Source organism: Sturnira hondurensis, unplaced genomic scaffold (assembly GCF_014824575.4).
Source record: "Sturnira hondurensis isolate 20B ecotype Veracruz unplaced genomic scaffold, ASM1482457v3 Scaffold0010812, whole genome shotgun sequence".
Taxonomy (NCBI): Eukaryota; Metazoa; Chordata; class Mammalia; order Chiroptera; family Phyllostomidae; genus Sturnira; species Sturnira hondurensis.
This window is the reverse complement of record NW_028083443.1, coordinates 989,739-994,704: the sequence shown is the minus strand read 5'-3', so window position 1 is coordinate 994,704 and position 4,966 is coordinate 989,739. Positions and strand designations below refer to the sequence as shown.

General features: G+C 44.5%; 1 pseudogene; it reads left to right on the top strand.

The window, feature by feature from the left end:
• The first annotated feature begins 447 nt into the window (after nt 1-447).
• Nucleotides 448-3,508, top strand: LOC118996099 (caprin-1-like; annotated as a pseudogene).
• The last annotated feature ends 1,458 nt before the right edge of the window (nt 3,509-4,966 follow it).

Sequence of the window (4,966 nt, the reverse complement as noted above, 5' to 3'; positions counted from 1 at the left end):
GTACAGAGAATAAGTAGCATAGACAGTAGGTAGAAAATAGTCAAGGGGGGAGGGCAGGAATAGGAACTATGGGAAATGTAGAAGCTAAAGAACTTGTGACACATGGACATAAATTAAAAGGGGGAATGGGGGGAGGGGTGTGCAGGGTGGAGGGGATTAAATGTTATCTTGGGTTATTTTCTAGCCCTTCCAAACATGTCACCAGAAAGGCTACCCCAGAGGTCGTGGAAACCTGACTCGGAAGCCGAATCTCTGTAACAAGAATCACACATGAGGCTGGCTAAGTCTCTTCGCTCAAGGCTCTCCGCCTCACTAGCAGTGGCTCTCGGTGCAGCAAGGACAGGGCCAAGCCTGCACCCAGGAGCTTATGAGGCTGCTGGGAATGCACCACCACCCTCATGCATTCAGCCACCCATTGGGATCTCCAGTGGCCTCTACACACACAAGATGCCCTTGGCCACCAGCCACAGCAGAAATGGCAGCAAGTAGTCTAGACCGCCACCCCCACCGGTTCCGCCGGGGGTGAGACAGGGGCCGGGCCACTGCACTCAGCACCCCGCCACTGGCACCAGTGCTGTCCAGACCAAGGCCTTGGAACAGATTCTTGGGGTGATCAACAAGAAACTTTGGATCCTGGAGCAGGAAAAGGGCAAGCCCGATGATGACCAGGAGCGAGTGAACGAAGGTGAAAGGCTTAATCAAGATCAACTGGATGCCGTGTCTAAATACCAGGAAAACACAAATAACGTGGAGTGTGCGAAACAATTACGGAGGAGTTTCATGGCCTTGAGACAAGATATTCAGAAAACGAGAAAGAAATCAGCACAATGGGAGCCGCTCATGAGAGAAGAAGCTGCACAAAAACGTTTCCAAGATGCACTTGAGCTGCAGCACGTGTTGGACAGATTGGGAGATGAAGGACTGCTGCCACGTCCTCTTCCGACCAGGCTGTCTGACAAGGTCCGGGCGTGGAGGACTCGAGGTCAAGGAATTCGTCTCCAGGGAAGAGAACGTGGCATCCAAAATGGGTTAACAATTGGCTGTTTTATTTTCATTATTTTACTCTTGCTATTGAATATAGGCATTGTACTGTACTTACTTATTTCTGTGAAAATCACCCAAGAGGAAGGGACAGTTCAGGGGAAAACATTAGTATTCCCCACGGAACTGCCTGAAAGGACGGAAAAATCCCCTCTAATGAAATAGCCCCTGAATTTCTAAAAGTTGTTGGAGTAACAGCCCCCCCTTCACCTTGAATAGGAATATACATCAATTAGAATTAGACAGGCAAAGAAATAGAAGAAGCTGGTTAGCTACTACAAACTGAGCACGTAGAAACGATTACCAACGAGTTAGGGTCCATAGTACATAAAGAAACATTTTAGATAGAAAGATAGATAGCTAAGTTAGACATCACAAAGGCTTATAATGAATTTCCTAACCTCTGCTCGGTCTAGCGTACCTTTTGCCCCATGTCAAATTCTAAGACCTTTAATAAACAACAAAACATTCAAACTCTGCACTAGAGCTATTTCTAATTGTCTGATTAATGGTTCTCCTGGTCAAAACAACTTTTGTTTAACATAACTGAAACTATGGGAACTTTCATACTTTTCTTGGTTACCTTTGTATCGAATTTTTCTGCTTAACTGGTTATGCTATACACCTGTAAATGTCAATCACTACCAAAAATGAAAATATAAAAACCTGCTTGTACTTGCAATAAACAGAACGGAGCTTCACTGTCCTTTGAGGCGTGTTGTCGTCTGTTACCCATTGCCCACGCCTTAGCCACCTTTCAGCAAGCCCTGGACACTGCTGCGGCTGAACCGCAGCAGAGTGCAAACTGACCAGAAACAAGGCTGGAATGGCCTGCCAATATTATCTGAAGAGGAATTATCCTCATTGGATGATCGTACACATTATCCTTGTTGTACAAGTTAGCAGACCCTGAATGGGACATGAGCTTGAAGTTGAATGAGCAGTATGAATAATCCCCCATTCACCTCTGGGACTTGCAGGAAGGCAAAGAAAAATCTGCATGTGGAACAGCCTGTAAAGCTCTAAAGGAAATTGTCCAGTGCTTTTCCAGTCAAACTAGTTGGCCAGCACTCACAACCACCAGAAGGGGCTAGGTGAGGAAGAAGAGGCAGCCTGGGCAGGCCCCTCCTGTGGAAGACCAGGTAGCTGAAGCTGAGCCAGCAGAGGAATACACTGAACAAAGTGAACTTGAATCAACAGAGTGTGCAAATGGACAATTTATGGCTGAAACACAGTTCAGCCGTGGTGAAAAGGCACGGGTAGGAGAGTGGACAGTTGAAACAGCCGAGGTGGTGGATTCACTCCAGCAGCAACCTCAGGCTGCATCTCCTTCGGTACCAGCGCCCCACGCTGTGACACCAGTGGCTCAGGCAGATGCCCTTACGAGAAGACAGTGAGTACAGGACCTTATGGCACAAATGCAGGGGCCTTATAATTTCATACAGGATTCAGTGCTAGATTTTGAAAACCAGACACTTGATCCTGTCATTGTATTTTGCACAGCCTGTGAATCCAGCACAAAACGCAGAGGTGCCCCAGCTGGTTCACCCTCCAGTCCATTCTGAATCTAGATTTGTTCAACTTTCCCAAGGCCCCATACAACCAGAAGGTACACAGGTTCCTTTGGTTTCATCCACAAGTCAGGGCTTTGCAGCATCTCAACCCTTGTTCCAGCCCATCTTGTGCTACAGAGCAACAACCACAAAAGGAACCGATTGACCAGATTCAGGAACTAATCTCTTTGACCTCAGACCAGACTGCAGCAGCACCATCCCTTCCTGCTGCTTCTCAGCCCCAAGTGTTCCAGGCTGGGACAAGCAAATTTTACATAGCAGTGGAAACTATGTAAATGCACCATTTACATAGTACCATTTTAATCCATGCAAACAAATGGTATTCAGTATGAATGCCCCAGTTCCTCCTGTTAATGAACCAGTAAGTTTAAAACAGCAGAGTCAGTACCAGGCCAGTCATACCCAGAGCTTTTCCCGTCAGCCTCACCAAGTAGAACAAACAGAGCTTCGGCAAGAACAGCTTCGTACAGTGGCTGGCACTTACCACGGTTCCCGGGACCAGCCCCATCAAATGACTGTAACCACCAGCAGCCTCCGCAGCAGCACACTGGATTTCCTTGGAGCAGTCACCCTATTACAACAGTCGTGGTGTGTCTTGTGGGTGCTCTCGTGGTACTAGAGGCTTGATGAATGAATACAGGGGCCCTGCCAGTGGATTCAGAGGAGGACGTGATGGTTACCACCTTTCATTCTCTAACGCTGCAAACAGCAGTTGCGTAGAGTCTCAGTTCAGTGCTCCCTGGGACTATTCTGGCTATCAGTGGGGTGGATACCAGCAGAGTTTCAAGTGAGGCTCTCAGCAGAGTGGACCATGGAGAGCCCCACAAGGTCACAGAGGGTCCCCAAGACCCAAAAGAGGGATGCCGCAAATGAACACACAGCAAGTGAATTAACCTGATTCACAGGAGTATGTTTAATCGCCAGAAACACACTGGCCAGTGCACATAATATGTTACCAGAAGAGTTAATTCCTATTGGTTCTCCCTTTCAGGAAACTTACTGTAAAGGGACTGTTTTCATCATGTAAAGTGAGGACGACAATCCGCTTTGTATTACCTGGGTATGGAAGGACACTATTTTTATTCTGCATGTTCTGTCCTAAGCATCGTCTTGAGCCTTGCACATGACAGTCAGATTCTTCACCCTTGCTTAGGAGTAAAACATAATATTCTTTAAGTGGTGACAATAGCTCCATAGTTAAAATAGCTTGAAAAAAGCAAGTTGACTTTTGACATTGCATAAAAATCTACAAATCAGCCCTAGCCTTATTCAATGGTAATTGACAAAAAAAATATTTCCCTTGAAAGGAAGATGAAAGAAATGTGGTATGGCAGAAAAACTGCATTTCACAGCTTTTCCAGTAAAATTGGAGCACTGAACACTTAGATACACACCAAATTACACGTGGGCCCTTAGTCACACACGGGGTTGGCTACTGACTTTGACACAACATCACTCATCATCTGGCCAAAGGACTGGTTAAAAACGCATGTCGCTTGCTTCTTAACAGCTGATACACGTAAGACAAAGCCAAAATGCAAAAGTAGGCTTTGGCACTTTTTGAAAAATATGCAACAAATATGGGATATCTGGATGGCCACTTCTGTACTTAATGGGAAGTATTTAGATACCTTTTTGAACACCTAACATTGTCTTTGACAATGGCCATCATAAGGATTGGTACTACTTATCATTTCTTATGATGCTCACTGCTTGTCACTCACCCTTGGATCTTGCTGTATCATCACCTAAATTGGTACAGGTGCTGATAAAAATCCACAATGGATAATCATAACACACCTGGTCACACGTTTTCCTACAGCCTGAAGGTTTTCAAAAGATACCAAGTGCCTGCTGCTACCACCCTCTAAAATTGCTATGTTTTGAAAAGCACCAGTACGTGTTTTAGACTAATTTCCCTGTTTTAGGGAAATGACAGTCAGTAACTTCAGTTCTGATAGTATAAGCAAAACGGATGGAACATTTATAATAAAAAAAAAAAGAATCACACATGAAGTATCTCAGTTTGCTTCATCCACGTTAAGTTCTCGTGTTCCTTTGGTTTGATTCAATGAATGAAGTAACAATAAATAAAGTGACACATGAGAAATACACTTTTAAATTGTAAAAAAGACACAGATATTAAGCATTTTATGTATTTACTAGTTTTACCATTTATTAATGCATCATTACTATTTATTGAGTGTTGCTTTCATTATATTCTCTTTTAACTAAGCTGTTTCATGGAGCCCAGCATCCAAGGAGCTACTCTTCTACCTGTTCCCCTTCCTTTCCCTTTCTGCAATCTTTTGAAATAATTCCTCGTTTAGTTTTTATAGCTTTATAATCTT